Source organism: Phycodurus eques, chromosome 15, assembly GCF_024500275.1.
Source record: "Phycodurus eques isolate BA_2022a chromosome 15, UOR_Pequ_1.1, whole genome shotgun sequence".
Lineage (NCBI taxonomy): Eukaryota > Metazoa > Chordata > Actinopteri > Syngnathiformes > Syngnathidae > Phycodurus > Phycodurus eques.
The window spans coordinates 16,139,884-16,164,777 of record NC_084539.1 but is presented as its reverse complement, the minus strand read 5'-3'; the positions used below and the strand labels follow the sequence as shown (position 1 = coordinate 16,164,777).

The window sequence follows — 24,894 nt, the reverse complement described above, 5'->3', positions numbered from 1 at the left end:
TAAAAAATCAGTCAAGCATAGACTTGTAAAAGAGAAAACTTTTAAATCAAGGCACTCGTATCTCAGGGTGCCACAGGATTTAGACGAAAGCAGGATTTTGCGCACTTCTTCCTATTTATCTTCCTTATTTATTTGGTTGGTAGAGAACTATCTCACTGCTTGTATGTCACACTTTTAAACTAACTGCAGCTGTGTACATCCAACCTACCATTGCAAACATAAATCTGATCAGGATTTAACACTCCAAACCATACACTGACAAACCAATGTGTGATATTACGGGTTCATTTGTTGAGGAAGTTGAGTGCACCCCACTTTGAGAAGTTAGACATTGTCCAATTGTCTTGGTGTTTAATATCTCCTGTTTCTTAGGGGGCAAATCAAACAGACATGACTGAAACTGCTAACCACTGTATGTCAATAGCAAAGCCTATAGCTTTAATGTCTAGATTGGTGTAAAACTCAGTAATTAGTCAGTTTTATTTTTTGCCACACTGCTAGAACATTTTTCAAATTATTCTCCAATAATACCATATTTTCTTCAGCAAAAGTGGTAAATTTGCGACGGTGAGTGTGTTGACTTGGGTCTAGACTTCTCTTAACAAAGATTTTGACTTGACGCCACTGAAACCAGGACATGACCTGGCTTGACCCAAGAGAAAACATTACGCAGGACATGCCTTAACACTGTGTATAATGCCATCATTCAGCACAACAGCAGTTAGAATGGATTATTACATAGCCTTATTGCTGCTGTATGTAATCGTCAATCATTCCTATTGAGTTTGGTACAATATGCCAGTTCATTGCATTTCCTTTGTCAAAAGTGATGTTTTTTTGCAACCTTCACTTGAAGTACCAGTGATTTGGTACGTAATGTTTGGAGCTTGACACAAAGCAGTTTGTTGATTGGGCGATAGGGAGTTGTCATTTCTGTGGGATAACAGAAGTGGAATTGGAGCACATAGTGAATCTTTTTTAAAATGCAATTGATTATGACAGAGCGAAAATGTGTTCATTGATATTAACCTTTGTATGCGTTGCGTTCCTCTTCACTGTTAAAATTCTGCTATAATGACACTTAATACTGCATCAGAAAACAAGCCAGATCAGGGTTAACCGTTCCAAACTGTCCCATATCGAGCTGAACCAAACTGTTCCGCTTTGTTGAAACGTGTCTGGAAAGAACCAAAACATATGTGCTGTGGTTTAGCAGCTCATAAGACTTCAAGAGCAAGGATGTGTTATTAGTGGCCCAATAAGTAGACCTGCTGGATATCATTAGTCATTATTCATAGCGTGAGAAGCAATGATGATGCACTCATGGTATGTATTGCGCTGAATGACCATGAATGCATGAAAGTCTTAATGGCAATTCCACTTAATGGGTGTCACCTGATGTATTGCTATGCAACATGTGTTTTCCCCGCTTCATACGCCTTAGATTTGTTAAGTTTTTGCACATGACGTCAAATCTTTGCAGACAAGGCCCCACTCACAAACTGATTCCACCAAAAGACTTTCTATATAATTGACAAAGACCAAATACATGGATTAAGCCTCAACAGGACCGGAGTTGCCACTTTCCCCTCTTCCTTGCGTGGCTTGTGTGAGTGGAGCAAGGTGTGGTGTTAATAATCAGCTGTGCAAACATTCAGCCCCGCTCCACCACGTCCTTTGTTATGATGGAAAAATGGATCCTAATGCTTCAGGTCTGAAATCACCCTAAAAAAAGAGTCCCCCAAACCAGAGGCACACTTGAGCCTCCTTGTCCGCCTGCCTGTCTGTCTGTGCCCTTCGCTGACCTTTCCAGTATTACAAACATCGCACTAAGGCATGAGTCCCTACAGAGTCGTGTTGCCTATTATTGAGGAATTTCAGCTAATGCTGGTTTGGAGCTGAGGGGATTATACACCACCATTTACTCTAACACCCAGAAGCTTTAAGTGCTGTTATTTTAAAGTGGGCCTTGCTGGCCATCACAATATAATTCTCTTCCCCAAACCACCCAGCGGCATTTGGCGTTTTTGGTCCTTGGTGGCGACAACCACTGAGTAAATGGAACAAAAATTACATTAGATAATTTCTGCCGGTTCCAATTGAATGGCAACCTTTTTAAAAGCAATGTTTTTTTTTCCTATATGAAGCTTTCATTATTTTAGCTGGTGTAGCATTTATCTCTTGATGTATGGAACGTTATATCGTCCTTGAACAAGACCTTCAGCTGCCCCATGAAGCGCTTTCCATGCCGTGTTAAAAGTGGGAATGAATGAAAATCATGCTAATGAATCCCTTTTGAAGTCTCACGCTCACAGCTCATACTTGTCTCATATTTTGCGTCAGTATACATATTACGTTTATGCTGTTTCAAATTGATGTTGACTGTTTTGGATAAAACTACCAGTCATTGTCATTGATGTGTTTTGGGAAGGATGTTCAGATTTACAATGAAAACTAGAATAGCACTCAGTGGAGTACAGCCATCCGCCACGGTTGAAGTGTTTGTGCAACCACATTGTGGCGAGTGCAGTTTCTGCAGAGCACGCTCTTACAAGAACGAGGCAGGAGACAACAATAAAAGGCACACACACAAAAATATTTGCTACCTCCTGGTTTGGTTCATGGATAATGATGTAATTTGAATTGGAATAGACATTTGGTATTTCGGTCCATTATGACCGAAACGCAAAAAGAATTTTTATCCACATTATATCCAATTTTGCACCCAAATTTAAAGACTTCTTCTTGGGCAGATATGACAGCACTCCACAAAGTTTTACAGGATTTGGTTGCAGGTTTTTACATACGTAACAAACAAACAAACAGCAGTGAAAAAATACCTCTCGGCCTCCTGGTGTAGCTGTTTCATTTCACTTTGTGGGATGCTGCTGAACACGCACTAAATAACGACCTACATACTCAAACTCCCCTGCGTAATAATGGTTGCTGTCATACTTTTCCTCAAATTAGATTGTTGGGTCAGAAGGTTTGCAGGGCAGCTTGCTCAGGAGACGCGCGTTTCATAAATGGTCGGTCTTTCCTTCCACTTCCTCGACTTTGTTTTCATCAACAATCTCCACAACAATCTCAGGAACTTGTGAAAGAAAGCAGAAGCAGCCAATGACAGCGCTTGTGGTCAACATGTGGCGCCTGTGTGGAGATCTGTTTTGGAGGAGATGCACTTTAAAGTTCAGGGTAGCTCTGGAAAGATTTTTATCATTTCAGCTATGTAGTTCTGTAAGATGATGGTTTATTTAATCACTTTGATGAAAAAGGCATGTATTATCAAATATTTGGCAGACACGAAAGCGCTCCAAAGGGTCGTCACCACATCCCAGACGATTTCTGGCTGCTTGCTTCCTTCCTTGGTGGAAGGCAAGGCCTAAAGGCCTCTTTATACTCCCGCGGTCGCGCGGCAGACAACGCCCGCATTGCATCACGTGACCGACGATACGCACCTCTGCGTAGCTTGCCGCGCACCCGACAAAAATAGTTACTGCGCGTCGAACGCCGCGGAGATCATCTCTTGTGATTGGTCCGTTTTAGTCACATGCTGTGATGACGTACCAGCATTCCATTGGTTCTACATAACATCTACGTCACCGCCTTCTCGATCGATTTTGCAGAATAATTAAACGTATCATCTGGTCATCTAGGTCCATTTGTTCTGTCGCGGTCACCATTGTTGTGCTTTGTTCCTTGTTACTGAAAGGAAAGTAAAAACGGCTACCGGAAATGGCAAAAAGAAATGCAGCGGAAACTCCACCCTGTGGTGTCCTATCCAATACCACCCGTAGCAACACCCCCGACTTGGAGGAGAACTGCAGCACACTTTCAAAACAGCGCGTGTGGGTTGCGCTCAAGTACAGCCGCAGTGACGGCAGCGCGGTCGCCGTCCGCGCGAGGATAAAGAAGCCTTAAGGAAGGCATCCTACATCCTCAGGGACCTGACCCATCCCAGACACTCACAATTTTAAACTGATACCCTCTGGCAGACGATTCAGGACATTAAAAGCCATAACCAACAGAATAAGAATTTTTTTACGCTGTGATTGCACTGAATACTACCACAACCTACTGTAGAATTCTCTTCTTATTAACTCTTATTATTTCATACCACACCTTTCTAAAACAAGAGCAAGGATCCTCTTTGGTTAATTAGTCTGTGACTTTAATTTATTGTGTGATATTTCTTACTTCACCTTTGAAGAATCAATGTCATGACAATGAAGACATTCTTATTCGTATCCTCTTCTTATGTTAAGAAAGCACAAATGAGTATGTCATAAAACGTGAACATGTGCATTTAAAACCTTTGCCTGTATCTCAGTATGTGCTTGTTTATTTACTGCCAAAAATTAACTGAATACAGATTTCATACAAACAATGAAAAATATTTTTTTAAACTGCATGATTGATTTAATTACCATTATTTGTTTAAAATAATGGAGTGGTTCACATTTTATTGATTGTTCTCGTGAGTTCATATTGATAAAATATAATAAAGAATATAACACACAAGATATTTTTACAGATAAATGAACTAAGAAACTACAGATGCGCTCTCCAAAGACCTCTTTAGAGTCTACTCACATATAAATCTAATTAACAAGCTACAAAATTCTCTGCCAATAATTGTGTTACTGTAACACTCCATGCATGGTGACTTGAAGCTAAGTGTAATCACAGCCTTCATTGCATTTAAACCCACAAAATCTCCAGAGGAGTAAACAATGAATTCTCGTGTCCCTTAAGTAACCTCCACACAGACAATACGCAAGCACTCCACACAACTTGGCACTCCCTTCCACTCTGTTTTGGGCTAATCAGCGATGGTTTGATCTATGCTCAGATCCGTCGGACTTGAAGAGGCCAGCTCAATATTTCAATAAACAACTTCCTCCCACATCACAACTCTGCCGTGTATAGTTGAAAAGGGAAATCTCTTCTTTTAAAGCCGCTAAGCTCAAATCAACTGTATGACTTGTAGATAGTGTGATGAGTGAAACGCACTCCTCAAGGGACAATTGCGCTTTCTCTGCTACTTTTCTCTTTTACCGGCTGTGACTGAGAACAATATTCATGATCTTTTAATAGGCTCTGGGAATGTTTTCACGAGAAAATTACATTGCGCACAAAACTAAACTCAAAGAAACAAAAAGTACCCAGTGGAATTCATATCTCCAGTGCAGCAGCTGATTTTGTTTTGAAAGGTGATGATCATGAGTGCATGTAATATACAGGGTTTCCCAAAAGTCACTATACACTTCTTTTTTTTCCATTTTGTTTCATGTATCATTCATACAGATGTGAATCCATTAGCATTTGTCAGCTTAGGCTTTGCAGTTTTTGTAAACATATCATTCCCTTGGCCATGGCTTGCCAAATGAGATTGGAGGAGTTTTGCAAAGTTGCCACCTGCCAAAAAGGTTGTCTGTCCCCGACGTGTAGATGTGCCCAGTGCTAGACATGGCACATCAATCCACCAGCTTCCGAGAGTTTTGTTCATGCTCAAGAATTTCTGCTGGGTTTGATTTTCCCAAAATTCAATAGTTGTGTCGGTTTACCCAACCAGAGAGATGACAGTTGCTGAACCGCAAGTTTTCCAAAAGCTGAGGGTAGTTTTGGTAAAGGTGGAGGAGTGATTCACACATTTCCAAGTGTCACAATCTCCCATTTGAAGAATTCAAACAACCTGAAGTCGGTACGGGTAAAGCTTTATCACTCTGCGAAGCATCCGCTGAATTGAGCTTTTATGGATGCTGAGTTCCAGTTGTATAATGCGTTGGAGGAGCAGTGTGACTGCCATAAAGCTTCTCAAACGGGTGCTGAACTGCAATCTGGGACAGACAAACTTCTTGCCAGGTGGCAACGCTGCTCCAATGTCAATTGGGCAAAGGAACAATATGGTTACCAAAACTGCAAAGCCTAAACTGTCGAATGCGGATGGCCTCACGTCTGTCGGATTGATACCTGAAATGCAATAGAAAAAAGAAAGTATAGTGACTTTTGGTACACCCTCTATACATCCATCTATTCATTTTCAATCATGTTTACTCTGTTCAGGATTTTAGGACACTTTAGCCAATAACAGATGGCTTCAAGCTAAAGGTAGCATATACCCTGGACTGGTCACTCGTCAGTCACATGCAGGCCACATATAGAGACAGACAACCATTCACACCCACATTCACACCATCAGTGAGTGGGAACTGAACCCATGCTGCCCGCACCAGAGTTCAGCGAGTGAATCATTGCACTGTCAACGACTGAGTCAGAAGGACTAATAATTGCACGTATGCTCGCTGGCCAAAAAACATCAAGATACAAATTGCCACCGAATGCAACAAAATAAAAAAGCCCTTGTCCTATGAAATGTGTGCCTGCGCGGCGATCATTAAAATCACTTTTTATTTTGACATCAACCAGCGACCCAAAAACAACTGGGCCAACATCAAGCTGAAGTTTGGTAACGCAAAGATCATATTCATTTACTGTTGATTTTGTATATGAGGAGCTGGCCTTTTAGTGGTCTGTCAGCTTTTTGCGCTGTTGTTTCAGGCTAAAGATATCCCTAATGAAGTTTTCTTTTTATTCCATCATATTTATAGTGTCTATTTTTGAGTTGGTCTGAAATCAAGGAGGCCCATTGAGCGCTCACTCTTGAAACCACAACAAATGATCCTCCTTTCTCAAATCTCTAATCTGTGTAAGCATGACTGCTCTTATTCGTGCACTTGTGCCCCTTGTCTTTTGAAGAGTGGGCTCCACCGACCTCATTACACTAAGTGAGCTTGTTGACGACAACAATGGGTGCATGAAGGCCTCCTTTCTGTGTCTGTGTTGTTGCAAAGCCACGGAACATTCCACGTCTCACTGGAGCAGACCTGCTAATGAAAGTGTTGTTTCTTTCCTGCCATCAGTGTGAGTAATGGTGCATGGCGCCGGGATGAATGCAGGTCTATGAGGAATGTTTGAAGCCCATTTGGTCCATTCATGACTAGTAGGGATTGGCACATAGAAAACTGAGATGTGGTCTTGGATCACAAGAAGAATCATTAAGGAGGGAAGGCGTGACTCCATCTGCATCTTAAAGGCCGTTATGGTGTTACCTGCTCGCTTCTGACTTGAAGTCACGCTTCACATCTTTGGCTCTTTCACAAAGTAAGGTCTGATGAAATCCAAAACAAAACCCAAATTCATAACCTGAGCGTAGTACAAGGTTGACTGGCTGAAAATAATACACCATTCACTAATGTAGCGTACATTTGATGGAGCAATTGAGAGCCCTTCTCTCATTATTTGTTTTGCCAAGTACAGAGCAACATACATGTCAACTAGCTTTGCTGTTGTACAATTGCACAGCAGTCATTTTGCACAGTAAAATAGTAACTAATAGGACAGATGAGGGTGTTATCAATTTTTATTCAAATTAGGTTTAAGACAGACATCTTCAGGGATACTTGCAGCAAGCCGTGACTTATTCTCTTGTATGAATGGCAACCGGTGGATACTGACGTTTCTTGTACCATCTAATGGAAGCGCATTTACCTGTAATTGTCCTGCCTATCACTTTATACTGCTGGCATAGTAGATGAACAAAGATATATTTGTAATCGATAAATAAAAAACTTTGGTCAAATTAAGTAAATTTGGATAATTGCCCGTGTCACCCCTGATGATCTGCTTAAGCTGCTGCCCGCACGACCCGACCTCGGATAAGTCGAAAGAAATGGATGAATGGATGGATGGATGAACTACAACCATAATGTTAGCTTGTGAAAGTGTACCAGAATTTTTTTTCTGTCCACATATTGTTTTCTGACAGGGTAAAGTCTACCTCAGCAGATAGTGAGTGCGTGAACTCAAGTATGCATGTGTCCGGAAGAGTGAGCTGTAGCTCTACAGTGATGCTGGCATGATCACAGTACCTCACTGTAACACACAGGCAGCCAAGCTGATTACATCTCAGTGAAAAGAATCACATCCTGTTCCAGTCTACGATGGCACAATGACCCAATGGCTCACATTTGCACAAGCGGCCAAAAGAAAATCCATGGGAATTTAGGTGGCATGTGACGACACCGCCAGACCTTTGTCTCTGCTTTTGTCATGTTCAGTTAGCAACTTTATTTTCAGTGTAAAGATTGTGCAGTGAGATGAACAAAAGCAAAATCGTTCCACATGCGAGGTTGGATGCACACAGCTGCTAACCTTTTTGTGTCGCGACAGTAAGTAATAATTAGACATTTCTACTCTTTGGCTCAACTTACACAACCTAACGTGATGATAACATCATGATTAATTAGAAGTCCAGAGGTTTTAAAACTTGGCAGCATTCCATTTAGATAAATGGGAATTAATGGGAATAAATCAATTGTAATCTTGGTTTGGGGAAATTATATATTTAATATTTGAAACCAAACACACACAAAAAGTTTCAAAATTACAAATGATGGAGTCCTGTGCATTCGTTTCTACCACTGTCCGCCATTCTACATGAAGTCACTTTTATATGAATTTATGTTCTTTTTTCAACATCCGACGCACAATACAACTGTTCTGCCCACTCGAGAAGGCAAATGGTAAAGTCCTGTTTGTCTAATCCAAACCAGAAAGTCACCTTCTAACGGAAGGACAAACATGGCGTTTCATTATTTTTTTTCACTTTTCTTGGAGACATTTATATTCTCTTTTCACCATCAGTCATGACTGAACCATTCAACACACCTTACAATGTAAACGGTCGAGTCCTGTCCATTGTTTCTTAGTTCATATTATTCTCAGTGAACCAGAAATTAGCCTTCTAACTAACACCAATACATCATTTTACAAAATTTTCAGTTTGGGAATTTCTTTCTTTTTACCACTTGCATCACAAATGGAATTATTCCCCGCAGCAGAATCAAAATTGTGTAGGTCCTGTAATTTCATGTCATTCACCATGAATCAGGAACTAGCAGGCTAGCTGCTGTTACTACTAACTAACTAACTAACAGATGGGCTAACAAATAATGATGGTTTTCACTTTTCTTAGAGGAATTTATTTTATGTCACCACAGACTGTTCCATCCAGCCCAGAATTAAAAACAAGGTCCAGTCCCGTCGTCTTGGATCATCCTCTGTTACAAATAGATTTAAATGGAAATTTTACTTTGTATTTTTATCATTTGTTTATATTAAGCATGTAATTTGTATCTGTCCAATGCTAATTCCAGGCTGATTAGTACATTTGTAGATGCTCACATTTTCTCATTTAAATGGCCGAGCCGCAATTGTCTTATTGTGTTGTATAGTCTCCCAGCAGCTGTTTGCCTTTGCCTTTCATGAGCTGGAAAACTAGCTGCTAAGATGTTGCATCTACTTTGTAATCAATTTTCATCAGTTTAGTTTAGTTTATGTAGTCAACTCCAGCCAGTTTCCCAACTGACACATCTTATTTTGTTCAAACAGAAGACGTCTCCTTTAACATGAGGGGCGTTTACAGTAATACACGGAAAACATTTACAAAACATGCTGCAGTTGCTACAGTGGACACACACTGGAAGGAAAATCTGCTCTAATCTCAAAGTAAACACGTACGAAGAGTTTGTTCCCTGCTCTATTTCAACACAAACAAACATTTATTTACACAGTGTCACGTATAAACTGTATGGATTTCTGCTGTTTGCTTAGCAGAAACGACAAAACGATGCCAAAGGCAGGGAGGTGAGTTTGTTTACTGCCAAGTGCTTGTAAACCTCAGTAGGCAGGTTTGTGCCCTCTGACAAGACCAACAAGGAGTCAGCAAAATGGCACTGGAAGCAGCTTACATATTTTATTTTATTTGCTGTTTGTTTATCTGATATTATTTGGATGATTATCATTTCTTTGCTCTTCCCAAAAGATAGACACATATTTAGTCTATAATCGATGTACAATTTTATTTTATACAGTATTTTATAGAATTGGACCACAGCAAAATCTTCCAAACGCATGTGGAAAAATATGTTCTGTTCCACTCAAACCAAGGTTGACCTTTTTGGCTATACTTCCAAAAGGTATGTTAGGCGCAAACACAACAATGCTTGAAAAGAACATCTACAGTTGAGCATTGCTCACCGTGGCCTAAGTAACAGTGGAGGGAATTATGAACAGCCTACTGGAACAGCTGAACTTTATTTGATGTTAATCAGAGGCACTTTAAAGGTGCCATATTTTACCTAACCAACTTTTTCTAGTATTTGGGATGTAATATTTGTTCTATGGTGCCTCAGTAAACTCAGTTAAATCTGAATTAAAATCGTCCATGCATTCCTGAGTTCCAGACGTTTCGCTGTCGAAAGTCCTGAAATCAGTTCATTCGAATTTCTCGAGCTTATCTAAGTCACTAGCAAAGATCTCCGCTTAGCTCTCCACTTAGCTCTCCGCTCCCGAGCCAGCGCTGTCAACATGACAAACACGTGTGCTCTCACAAGTGGGTGGGTCACCTACACGGAGGCAAGCAATCAGAGGAAAGGGGGCGGTCTTAGCCAAATATGGACAAAGCGGAAACAAAACTGAGTCAAAAAGAAGTAGCTGTCAGAGGGTCCTTTCCTGGACACTGAGGTATTTTTTTAAATTATATATATATATAATATATATATATATATATATATATATGAAATTGACACTTCTATACTAAGTCCATTTTAAAGAGTGACTCTACAGAGGTCTAAATAGCCACAACATGGGACCTTTAAATTGTGGAAGGTGTGTGCTGTCTCCCATTTAACATGTGTTTGAATGGGTTTGGTTCTTTCTTGAACACAGATACATCCCCAGTTGTAAGAGTCTGTGCACACTTGTGCAACCACATTATTTCAGTTTTTTTATTTTTACTTCCCCTCTCGAAAAGAACCCAATTGAGTCATACAGGTTAATAGTGGGAAAAGTTTGTACATTTGTTTTGGTCTCGGGTTTTTTTTGTATCTCAAACAGTTTTGTGTAGACTTTTTATATCCACTGTATTTGTATTCATTCTAAATTGTGTTGTTTAATTTGAGCATACAATGCAGTATGTATCAATACACAAGGCAGTAAGAAATCACTGATTTGTTTAACATTGCCTGCTTCAGTGGCTATCTACAAGGATTTTAGTGAGGAAAAGGATTTAAAAAAAAAAAAAAAAGAAAGAAAGAGGAACTTGGTGTCGTTTATCCTGAGTGATAGGCAGATAATGTCAGAGGAAGTGGACGACATCTAATATGGGAATGTTTGGTCAACAGAAGAGAGGAAATCAAACACCATCATCATGTGACATGATACCAGCGGCTCTAAGCAAGCTGTGAGGGCACTGTAGAAATTCAAACATGGAGCACTCACTAACACATACTCACCCATCTGTAATTACCCCAACCGAGATGTAAAACTGCACATAAATGCGCACGTGCACAAACAAGCACGCCTACCCAGACACAAACAATAATAAACACACGCACGCAATTACGGACACAGTGGACAAACAGAGCCTGTGCTGTAATTAAAGATGGAAAGTTTACACTTCCTGTTATCAAAGCTCAATTAAATGATTACTTGATGACAAAAAAAATAAACATACAACAAACAATCCTTCTGAGATGTGGGACATAAAAGCTGAGTACACAGTATTAGAACGCTCCTTTTTTTTAAAGCCACAATGTAATAATTGCCTATCACTGTCCGACAAGTTTGTCACACCAGATGCTGGCCCTAACGTCACCACACATCTAAATATCTGTTGTATTGCTGAGTTAAAGTACACACAGCTTCAGCAATACAGGATGTTATTTTGCTTTATTCTGTGAAAAAGGCAAATAAATGCTGCATGGAAAATGGGATGTCTTTATGAAAGAGCCTAAAAGATTACACGGTAACAAAAGAAAGTGGTGAACCGTCACGTAGTATCTTATCCGTTTACGGTCAACTTTAAATTCCTGAATAAGAAGTGCACAAACCAAATTAGCCGCAAACCAAAGCTATTTTGGTTTTTGGATAAATAGCTTCCCCAAATGGTCAACATGTCAAGAAAATATTCGTTGTGGATTGTTTTTTGACAGGCTTTAGTTTTCAAATGAGCATTAACCTGACATGCGGTTTAAATATATAAATTTCCTCATGTCTGCTCATGTCCGCTCCATACTGGCCATGTTTGTTGCTGGTCTGGTTTAAATCCAGCTTCTTCAGCATTTAGCAGTAATGAGCCAAACCTCGCTGGACTTCAGCCGAGGGACCCCAAGCCAAAGTTGTCCGCAAGCCACCAACACAGTGGTTTAACAGTTTCTGCTGCCTTGCTCAAACTCACCTGTTTGTATTTATTTGATGGTTTTTTTGTTTGTTTGTTTTTTGTTTTTTTGATGGCAGCAGCAATCTTTCTGTAATTTACATATATGAGAAAATAGAAAATATTGTCTCCTTAGGTCTATTTGGGGTAAGATTGTTGATTTAATTTGCAATGTTGTTTTATGATTTGATACTTTATTGGTTCAAGTTAATCATTAATAATAATTTATAAAATCAGCATTGGTACAATCATTTTAGTAGCTACAGCTGACAATCTCAGACAGATATAATTTTTTTAATTGTTTATTATTATGGTTGCCATTTGCAGTGGTGCAGCATCACACTGAGAGGTGGTTGCAGTTTTTGTTTTCTTTTTCATGCTACTCAAGAGCGTCAAATATTACAAACAATACAAATGTTCAATATAATTAACTTTTTTTGTGATCAGTAAAGCCAGATTTCTTGCTACAGCTCTTGTATTGGCTCCCATTACATTTTGCAGATGTACCTGATGTTACATCTGGTGAGCGTATGTAAATATGTTTAGCCACACTATGGTATTTGAACTAAACTGACCATAAACCTCCTATGTGTTCAGTGCACATTTTTGGTGGTTTTTGTGGAATTTCACATGGGCGCACCACACAGGAGGCATTTGTTGCATCCCCACAGATGTTTGGACCAGACAGAGAAATGTTTGCACAGTGTTACATATCTTCAAGAGTAAAACCAACAGTTGCCTTAAGCATCAACGGAACGATCTTCCATCTCGGCAATGTTTTTTAACCGTAACTGCAAAGTTGCCTTCCTTATCTGTTAGTTGGCTTGCGCAGCAGACAGAATAGCTTACATTAGTCTTGAAGAAAATGTTCTCATTTTTTGTGTCACACTATTCCCATTGGTAATAAATAGCCTTGTTTTATCTTGAGAACAAGCTATAAAAGGCCCCAAATTTTAGCTTCCGTAGATAAAATCCCTGATTATACTGACAGATATTGGTGGGGACACAACCGGTCATGTAATAGTCCGCTGCTCTGACTTGTGTGTTATCAGCAAACTTATGCATGTTGTTGAAAAAACATTTGACCCGTCATACAGTGACTAGCGTGTTTTGTGATAGTGTTAGCTCTAGTTGGTCCAGGTCAGTGGGCAGGTTGAAGTTGTGGTAAAAGTGTGAAATGACCTTATTATGATTTTCTTCTAAAGACCCTGTAAAATGAATGAAGAGTTTTTGTTTTTGAACACATTTTACATTTTTGAAGATAATTGCTGAAAAAGATTGAGAACTATGTACAGTGGAACCTCAATTTAACGGACTAATGGGGGAGAGGTCGTCCGATAAATCCGACTGTCTGTTAAATTGAAACACTTTTTTGTGGCCTAAAAACACCAGTACAGTACAAAATTATTGTCTTGTACTTTTGTCGTGGACTAAAAGCACCCAGTACAGTACGGAATTATTGTAAATAAATGTTAAAAAAAAAAAAAAAAAAAAGCTTTAAAATGCTTGTAATGTTTATCCAAACTTACCTCACTGGTACATGAAAGGGGTGATTTTGAGTTTCAACTGGACACGATTTTCTGTCTGTTAAATCTGAAGTTTGTTAAATCGGGGTCCGTTAAATAGAAGTTCCACTCTAGTACAAATTGTGGACATTTTGGGCTCTATTTTCGTGACTGGCATAAATCCAGCACTGTGCATGGTGTAACTCTGCGAGGAAGTGGGTTAGACCAGGTTTTGGTATTTCCGTGGACCGGCATACCCCAGGCGGAAGTCTGTGCTGATGCAGGTGTTATCATGGCTGACTTCATTTCTGTCCAATCAAAGCGGCTCCTCTCTTTCCCTTGAAACGCGATCCAATAGTCTCACATTACCTCACAGACGTCTCTATGTGGATGAGGAGCACCGAACGTTAGCAGGTACCCTTATTATATACAGGATGAGCTGGAAATACAGAATGAAAACCCCTGTGACTTAAATCTGTCCACGGACCTCATGTACCTATCCCCACCAACGATCATTCGTATATGCAGTACTCCAGTCACGGGAGGTTTTAAACGACTATAAGAAAAATGCTACCATTTTTTCAACAGAGCGTGGTTTCACACAGTGAACACGCCCACAACGTTTGAGAGCGGAGACAAGAAAATCGTAAAAAAAATAAAGCTGAAGTCTAGTTTTGCATCCAGTACCATTTTTTTAATCATTTAAATTTGGCAGGATTATAAACGACACTCTCCTCTGTGCCGTGTCAAATTTACAAGACTTATTTTCACTTTACAGGGACTTGAACTGCTACTTACATCGACTTTCAAGTGACCCAAATGAGATAATACTGTGCAGGAATAAATCTGCAACATGTGCTGTATGGAAGCATTCTCTACTGTTCTGTCTGTCCAGGTGTATGAAACAAACAGCTCTTGGGGGGTGACGAATAAAGCTACACTTAAATTGAGAAGGACCGAAATAAAGCCCAATTTGACGGACTATCTGACCATCTGGCCTTGTGGAACACTTTTATAGCGTGTTCTGATACCACTTATATAGCTTTGACACGATTTTGGCAGTCTTGCGGCAACATCGGTGAGTTCAACGAGACATTTTGTTCAAGCAGAAAAATTCAACATTTTTGGGTGTTTCTCCCATTTTTTGCTAGTGTGAGGTTGTGGTCGGGGGCGGAAAGCTGTGCATCAACAACCACCACTGTGTTTTTTGTCTATGGAGCAAGTTGATGGAACATGCTTGTATGCATGTTGCAATGACGTGTTTTGGTGTGTGTGTGTGTGTGTGTGTGTGTGTGCGCGTGTGTGTGTAGTTGATTAGGCTTGGTTTGCCAGTAGGCGCTTCAGTTTCAAGTGTGGGCCAGCGGTTTATGCAGTCTGGCTTTGTGCTGTGATTATTGCTGTCTCTCTATCTGTTCCGCAAAGCCAAAGGTTGCACATTTATTTTGGGGACTGCTGTTTGTGTTGTGCTATTATGAAAAAATGTTGCCTTTGCAATGTTATCCCAATCAACAAGTGGAGTTTAAGAAAAAGCACACAAAATGAATACAGGCATCATAACACTAATTTTTATGAGGCCTAAGAATCTAAAAGGAGCATATGTCCATTTATAGTGTCTTATTGTATAACTGATGACAGCTTTTCACTAGTTTTTAGCCAGTACAATCTAAATAACTGTAATTCACTTCTTGTGAAATTTAGGCCAAGTGAACACCTCAAAATAGAGTTCTCTTTCACAAATTTAAACCCAAATGTATCATTATTGACCTTTTAATTTCCCTGCGTTTATTTTATGTGTTAACTTGTGAGTACAGTATTTTGAATATCACGCTCCTCATGTTGGGTTGTATGGTAAAAGTCAAAACATTACTACTCATTTTGGACACCTCAACCAAACCTAGTGTACACTGTTATTACTTATTACCTCTCTGTGGCTTATTACCTCTATGTCCCTGTTCCGCGTACCTTTGTTTGCATGTGGCATCACTTCATGATATGGCACTCCTTTACTGCATTTGGTCTTATTTTGAGTCATTCTGTTTATTTCTACTGTGCAAGGTAAAGATTATAATTAATAACTAATGGAAGCTCATCCACCCTGAGGCTCTGTCACCGAGAAGTTTTATCATCACCTCTGCCACCTCAGCCCCACAGATCGGAAAGGCCCACCTCTGAGTCCCCAATCTTTGCTTCAAAGTATTCTCCCTTCCTACCCACAACATCCCGAATCAAAGCAAACATGGCAGAGCAGAATCTCCTCACATCAGTTTGGTAGTTTTTTCTCCTCACTGAGCTCACCCCAAACATCAAGTTTTTGCCGTAGCGACCGCCAAAGCCGCAATCCGCTTGGACTGCCGGTACCGATCGGCTGCCTCTGGAGGACAAGCCCAAAAATGATTGGGACAAGGACTCCTTTTTCAGCTTGACCGCAACCCTCACCGCTGATGTCCGGCAAAGGGTTTGGGGTTTACTGCTGAGTTGCTCTTTTGGAGCATAGAAACACAAACAACAATCAAGACTGGGCTCAACACCAGAGGCAGAGATGGAGGGTGGCTATCATCTCACTCACTGGCATGAGCACCAATGTACAGGCACCAACTTGGGTGGCAGTAAGCATGCCCGCACCTGCTTGGCATCTCTCACCAGGGGCGATTTCAGAGTGAGATAGAGCGCAAGCCGTGTGTCTAGGCGAGTGCTGTTCTACTTCCCTGGAATTATTTTCTGATTTCTGCTATTGGCAGTCGGGCCCAGTGTGTTTGTGTGTGTGTGTGTGATACATACACACACTTTTTTAAAAAAGTACTACTACCTTGTATGACACTTAAAATGTTAATGAGAACATTAAGGTTAATTAAAGTTTTATTATGACCACAATTTGATCCAGGATCTGATTAATTATTTGGATTTTAATTCCAATTTGTCATAAAAGCCAAACAAATTTGGTTTCAACCAGCCTCCTTGAACGGATCGTTGACTTGGAACTTGGAGGTTCCAAAGCACTGTATTTGGGATAAGGCTTTGGGTTAGGATTAGATGCCTAATTTTTGTCTTTAATTAAGTTGGAATTTGATCAATCGTAACGCTGCTATTAAGTGAGATAAAAGCAGCATTATTGTGAAACATTGTCTCTCATGGTCATTCACAACAAATAAAAATCAATAGTGAGGTGATCTTGGTATAGCAATGATGCGTTTAAGACACGTCTGCTCTCAGTGAGCCACGTGCACACCAGTTATCCTTTGGCCAAAGGATAACTGGAGTCTGGTGACAGCTGTTGTGGCTCGCTCGCTCTGGACAGATGCACGCTGTGTCTCGCTGTTCTGATGTGAAATGATAGACATTAAGGAAATAAATCAGTGAGTACTGAGCATCTGTGGTTTATCACCACCTTTCTTCCCCGATAGTGATGACAGGTGCCACCCTTACATGTGTGTGTTTAACCCTTATTTTCATACAGAATCTTCACACCACCGTTAAAATACAGTATAATACAAATATGAATGGAGACCACAGTGCTATATCAGGAGACCGCAGTATGAGCCGAGCCATAACTATTAGTATCCCTGTCATTAACTTGTCCGTCCTCAGTTGTTTAGTCTAAGACGTCAGAAGAGTGTTCACTCTAGCCAAAAAGTGGCTTACTCAACATTTTTGGAGTGTGTGTGACTAACAATCAAATTCATTAAAAAAGGCATAAACCATCACATCAGAAATGTATTTGAAACACAGTGGAACCTTAAACGTTGGAGGAGTGAAGGTGGTGGTGTCTTGAACAGCTTGTTCGGGTGTAAGTGTGGAAGGATAGTGTTGTGGGGGTGGTTTGGAGGATTGACATTTCAATCAACACAAACCCCAATACACACACGCACGCAGGCTCACACAGACCTCCAAGCCATTTGGGTTGAGACTGATTCCCTGTGACAGCCTAAATATTTTGGCTGCGTCAGGGCACCAAGGTAAATGCACCCCGCGAGAATGTTTTTACAGGGTGAGGGACTTAGAGAGAGACAGGGAGAGAGAGAGAATGAGGTTTTGGATGAAGGTAAAGAGATGGTCACTGGGAGAAGCAAAAAGGGATGACTGGACTCTTAGCTTCTTATTAAATGTGGTTTGTATATTTGACTGTGGGCCCAGAGGTCAAAATGTTCACGTTCATTGAAGACAAGCAAAGACAAAAAAAACTGGTGAGGGAGCGTATACTCACATTCATGTTGAAATTCTATGGATGAGTCACGGTATTGGATTAATGGCATTTCCATTTATTTCAATGGGGAAAGGTGATTTAAAATACGAGTGTTTTGATTTACGAGCATAGTCACGGATGGAGTGAAACTCACATTCCAAGGCACCACTGTACACTGCTTTTCATGTAACAAGATTATAGACAGGTCATTGCTTATAACCTCACATATTGTTTTTTTTTTATTGTTTATTTCCAAACGGATACCCTGAGAAACTAAATTAGTTTTACCCATCCCAATCAACTTCATATCATTTTATTTATTTTTTATTTTTTATTAGTATTTTTTTTTTATTACGACTTACAATAGCAATAGTGTGATAGCTTGTCTCAGCATTCATACAATGTGCGTTTCAGGTAGCGTCACAGTATCTCTTTGTGAGCTTAGCATGAAAGAAACTACACATCGTGGCCATACATTGACAACGGTTACACAAACTAAATAAATATTAGCTGATGCATTAGGAGCATTTAGTGATTTAAAAAGCCACACCCAAAAATCCAGGAGAAGGATTATTGACATTCGAACTGAAAACACATGCCACCAAATCATTACTATGCTGCTGATGCTGGGCTCACAGACCAAAACGTTGAAAGGCTGATTACGTGAATAATATCATTTGTAATGGAGGTAAGCAAATATGGCCTGCTCCGTTCTTTAATCTGGCCAACGAAGCATTTACATTATAATTGTAATATTTGTTGCATTAATTTGGCTTTCCCCCCTAAAACTGGTTAGTTAAAATGTTGTTATTCATTAATAATAATAATGTTGATTATGTTTTATTTTAACTAATACACTAAAATATATGTAAAATCAAAAAAATTAAACCATCTCTTAGCGAATGCATTATTTTATTATTAAAATTAAACAATTTTAAATATCTTACTCTTTACTGGGCCCATCCCTCCCAAAAATGTAAAATGTGTCGCTTTAGCACAAACGTTTTGCCAATCCCTGATCTATAGCAACAGTTCTGCATAATCTACTGTTATTGTCTATTGTACCCCTCCAGGGACTACATTAGATTCAGAGACACAAGTCATGGGACAGTATTTGAATCACATTCAAATTGAGTTTGTTTGTAACATTACTTGAGATCTCAACATCTATTTCTTCTATTTTGATGAATATGACATGTTTTCCCTTATGGATTCAACATCATTGAAAAGACATGACCTTATTTTATTATTTATTATATTATTATATATTATATTATTATTATACCTTTATTATACGTTGTGGCCACCCTACAACCATGCAATGATTACTGTATTTCGTCTTTCAGTCTCACAGCAGTACTTTCTCCATTCAATTATTTGCAGGTTTTTTTTTTTTTCCTGGTGGAAAGTTAATAAAGCTAGAAAAGGTCCACCTTTGGCTCAGCGGGGGCAGCCATAATCCACAATGATGAAGCATTTAAAAAGACACACACCACAACATATATGTGGGTGTACTACATGTACACGTGGAGCAAAGAGCTAACCTCACTCAAGTGTGCACACACTTGCGCACACAAATACACACACACACGCACATGCGCTCACGGCGAGGAGGTCATTAGTGACCCGAGGAATGCAGGGGTCACATCTTTAAGAGAGCTGGCTGATAGAGGGGATGTTTAGGATCAAAGCATAGAGGAAGGGAGCGAGGGAGAGATGGATGGAAAGAGGCGAATGAGGAGAGGGAGGAGAGGGAACGTGCTCCATCAAAGCGGGGATGAGGAGGGGAGGAATGAAATGACTGTGTGAACGTGTTAGTGAGAGTAGAGGGGGAGGCGAGGAAGGCAGGACGATTAGAAAGGATGGAGGCTAAAGTGTGGAAACAGTATAGCTAACTTAAACAGACAAGTGTGTGTGTTTATATGCGGGTGAGTGTTTAAAAGCCGGGGTTTCGCTGAGAAAGCCAAAGCTCGCTTGCGCCGTGGCGATAGATTTATGTGTGTGAATGCACAGTGTCAGTTAAAAAGCTGCTGAATGAAACTTGGAGCGTGATAGCCATTAGCTTCTCTTGACACAGTCATCCGTCTACAAACCATAATAAATGAGGAGCTATAGCTCATGGTAGACCACATATCCACCCACGACATCATCAGTGTGGAAACTGCAGACATGAGTATGATTGATAAACTTTTTAGGAACTAAAAATAAAGCACGGGCTGTTTGGGATATGGCTACGTGACGGTGAGCTAATAAAATATCTTTTTTTTTTTGCATACGGAGAGGATTGTCAAAATAATTCAAAACAGAGGAATACCCTTCATGAGTAACTTCCAACAATTTATAAAACTAAATAGCCTACTCCGTCTTTAAAGTATCATGTATCAGCGAGCAGTGCTTTTGCTGCTTGGGCCAATCACGATCACAAAAATGCAATATAAAAACACACAACTGTGCCACATAAATCATCTGGAGCAGTTGAGAATCAATATTTTGCCAAAAAAACAAGAAAAGAAAATATAGCACATCATAATCACTTGCGATGCTGTTGATTAAATGTACAGTATTAATGTGTGCAGATCACTACAGACATGGTTTACTAGTTTTGCAACTTAGCTTGATCGAAAACGCCAAAATCATTGCGAGCCACCCAGCTGCCTTTGGAGGACGAATTTGAAATCTGATTAATTAAAGAAACAGTCCTAATGCTATTATAGTTAAAGTTGAGATCTGACAGCACTATTGATTCTGATGGCCATTCCACAACACATAGAAGCTCAAAGTGGATTTTTTTTTTAATGACAAAGACTGAATACTGAGTAAACATAGGACTCCATGAAAAGTACAAGGGGTTCTTGGTTTACTCAGTCGTTTAAAAGAACCCCACTATGATATTCTATATGTTGCATTGTCAGGTTCACAATTTCTGTCCTAGTTCATCTCAAAGGTGGTTGATTGGGCTGAGGATAGGTCTTATCAAGTTCTGCCACAACGTTCATTCAACAATGCTGGAAAGGGGCCTTCTTCAAACAGTTGGTACAAAGACATGAAAAGAATTGTCCAAAAAGTCGAGGAAGGATTAGGAATCCCCCAAAATGCAGTGATAGCAAAGGCTAGCCCTTATAGATTGGTTGAGTGATTTCTTAATTAAGAGTCACAATATTTGTGGTATATATGAATGTAATGACTACATTTCCTTTTGTAGATGTGTTCGAATTCTAATGGGTAAACCAGGTGCTGATGTAGGATTACCAATTATCAAAAATAATTCTCTAAACGACTGCTTTGCAACCCCTTGGCCCATTACTTAGTTTCTGATATCATAGTTGAGGGCTGAGTGACCCAACCAACCATTTACTGATAACATCACGCAGTGGTACCTCGGGATCCAAAATACAGTCTTTATCGAGATGTTATCCTTATCTGATATTGCTGAGAGCTTGTTTTTTCTGTAACCTAATTTAAGTAATTTCTTGCTCTTGTGATTTCTTATAAAAATGATGGCTTGTTGCATACTTTCCTTACCCTTGGGTTGTGTTACACTGATTCTGATAAGATTAGAATCAGAAGGAAATCAAGAGGTGTCAAACGGTCTTCATTTGTCGTTGGGAAATGGCCAAAGCTCACTGTGTTTTTGTTTGTATGAACATTGTGTCTATTTACCCATTCACACGTTCCACTCTACCTTACCGAGAAAATCCAGGGGCCACATTTCCCTATCATTTGTGTCGGATTGGAATGTTAATAAAGTTATTGTGAGACGAACACTTAGGCGAACACACAAAAACAACACTCATGCACGTGCTGATCTTATTAAAATGCAATTCAAAAATATCTTATAACTAACTAACTAACTAACTAAAACAAACACTTCCATTTGCGTGAGGCTTTACCATAAAAACATTTTTCTTTAATTCTGTTTACCTCAGATTTATTATTACCACCAGTGCGATATATTTTCTAATGATGTGAACTGATCTTCATGTATTATTGATATAATTGAATGTCAGCCAGTCACTGATGGTGTAGTGGTACACTCGCCTGACTTTGGTGCAGGCAGCGTGGGTTCAGTTCCCACTCAGTGACGGTGTGAATGTGAGTGCGAATGGTTGTTCGTGTCTATATGGGTCCTGCGACTGACTGGCGACCAGTTAAGGATGTAGTCCGTCTTTCGCCCGAAGTCAGCTGGGATAGGCTCCAGCGTCCCGCGACCCTAACCAGGATAAGCGGTGTTGAAAATGGAAAATGAAAATGTATGTCAGCCAGTGTTCCTCTTCTTCAATCTTCAAATGTCAAGCGCAAGGCAGAGTGATATCTAAAAACTAATAATAGCTATGACTCTTGATAGTGTAGTTGTTTTTGCCATTCCTCGACTGCTTAATACTTTCAACTGGATTTATTAACCGTTAATCAAGGGAGATGACAGGGATCCTCTCCTCCTCAAGAAACAAATTATTATTGTGTTCTCGCTGAGCATGTACATCTCCAAAGAGAGTCCATCCATCAGTTTTCAGTCTATCTTTGGACCATGGACCGAAGCCCTTTCAGCGACAGGTGAAAGGGCAGTATTCTGCAGTATTTTTCCTCTTTGACCATGTTTTTTGTCATGCTTTGTCAAAGAAATGAAGGGCATACCTTTCTAAAACATAACGACGAGAGAAATCCACTGCATTAACTTGTCTGATCTAGGGCCTAACGGAGTACTCCAGTTGGCATGTAAGTAGGAATGCAAAACCAGTCCAAAACCATTTGTAACAAACACACTGGCACAGCATTGCTACTCGGTATTGGCGGAACCCTGTGATTGGCTGGCGTCCACTCTAAGGGGTACCCCACCTCTTCCTATTGGAAAACATTTGTCATCTATGGTGCAACACTAGGTGGCACGGTGGAGCACTTGGTTGACACTGCCTCTGACCTTTTGGTGTGGAATTTGCATATTTGTCTATAGGTAGGCCTGATTAACTGGTGATCAGTCCAGGGTGTATCCCAAGTCTGATGGGATAGGTTCTAGCTCACACATGACCCTGAACAGAATAACCGGAGAAAATGGTGCAAAAGATTCTTCAGTGCTTTATTTCATCTAATAGCCAACGTTTGCGGAGGCCTAATCAAAGGTTGAGAAAGGCTGTAGATCTTGAGATTAAAGAACATAAAATGGTAAGAATGAATAAAGTTAATGATGTCAGAAAAGAGCTTTGAACTCTATACTCAAAGCTAACAGAAGGTCCTATGTCCAAATTAATGAACCGAATGTTATCATAATTTGCCAACTACCCTGAAGCTAACCTCTCCTCAAGAACATGTAAATCATAACACTCCAGAGAGTGGGAAGAGTCCTTTTTTTGGATTTTTCTTAACCGCTGAACACTCCAAATCTACACGTGGGAATCCGACTGTGATAATGTTTGCTGGGCATGCACACTCGCACCCCACTCAATCGCAACAAGAGGGATCATTTCCATGACAATGGACAATTATTGACTTTCATTGGCTCCGTTTGCTTTGATATCAGCAAGGGGTGTGTCTGTGTGTGTGCATGCTGGAGGGGCCCGGGCGGGCTGGGGGCAGCCGTGGATGAGAAGAAGGAACGGGGGGACCTGATGAAAGGAGCGGGAGTGGGAAAGTGCACCCACTGACCCAGAGTGCTCCAAAACAAGTAAAAGAATTAGTGGCAGAAACAAAGACATCATTCGTTAGGGTTTTCTTTCTGATTCTGTATCCGTCTTCACTTTCATGTTTGTTTGCGTCCTCTGCATCTGACTCTTTCTCAAAACCTCCCCGTTTTTAGCTGCCACCCTTTTTATCTGGCCAAGACTGAGCCCCCCTCTTACCACCTCTTGCCGCCCTCTTTCTCCCTTCACAGCCATAATTTAAGGGGCTGAAAGGCACGGCAAGTGGAGAAAAGAGGAGAGAGCTGAGAAAAAGAGTGGAGACGCTGCAGATGAGGGCCTTCCTTCACGGCCGTGGCACAGATGTGAGGGTGTTTTTGTGAAATGAAATCGGGGAGGGGTGGCGATAGGCTAATTTGCGTGGCATAAAGACGGGGGCCCTTTTCATATGCAGAGCGCCACTTTGATGCGCGGCTGATGAAAGCTGGAGGGAGCGCAAAGGAGAGGAGAGGACAGGGTGATGGAGGGGTTCTTTGTCCCCTGACAAGAAGGCATGCTACCCTCTTCTACGCCACTATACCGAGGCTCCCACTATACCGAGGCTCCCACAATTGGGCGACCGAGAGGGAAAAGTGTCATCGGAGGACCTTAGAGGCCAAAACATGAAAAAAAACAGACGCTTGGGTCGGCCTGCTTGGAGTAAGGGTATGCACAGTGAATTACATAAGCATTCATTCATATTGTGGGCACATCGACTTAATTCCACAGCTGTCAACACACATCTTCACTTTGAAGAGCCATTCCCACCAACTTCACTTTCCTGTTCTTTGTTGAGTGTGTGTGGCGGTGATGAGATCAGAGACCATGCGCAGAGGTGAGTGGTGGTTTCGGTCTTTCTATGACAGGGGGCCGGAGCCCACACCCACGGACCTTCAGTGTGTGCCTGGTTTTGTGTGCGTGTATGCGTGTGCATTTCCCCGTAGCGCTGATCATAGGCGGCAGGCTCCCCAGGGTCCTCTCACCAAACACTGGCCGATTTCATGCTCACACAAAAGCAGAATCTCGGCAGCAATAGAGCTTAGAGGCACTCGCAGGACAAACTGCCTCTCTCGTCTTAAGGAGTTCTTAAGTAAATCTTCAGGGTTTATGGGGAATCACCTTTTTTACTGTCACTTAAAATGCCAAAGATATTATCAAGGGTATAAAGTGGGTTTTCATTCCTGGCTCTTGGTGCATAATTCTCCAGATTTGGTTAACCTCTATCGATCACTAGCAGGTCATCATTTTTGTTATCTTTGCTATGGTTCTCATAGAATGTTG

At 40.6% G+C, this 24,894-nt stretch overlaps 1 protein-coding gene across 3 annotated transcripts in view; it reads left to right on the top strand.

Moving 5' to 3' along the window:
* Positions 1–24,894, top strand: part of trabd2a (TraB domain containing 2A) — a 67,864-nt gene that overhangs the window by 4,841 nt on the left and 38,129 nt on the right. The gene's annotated exons all lie outside the window — the stretch shown is intronic.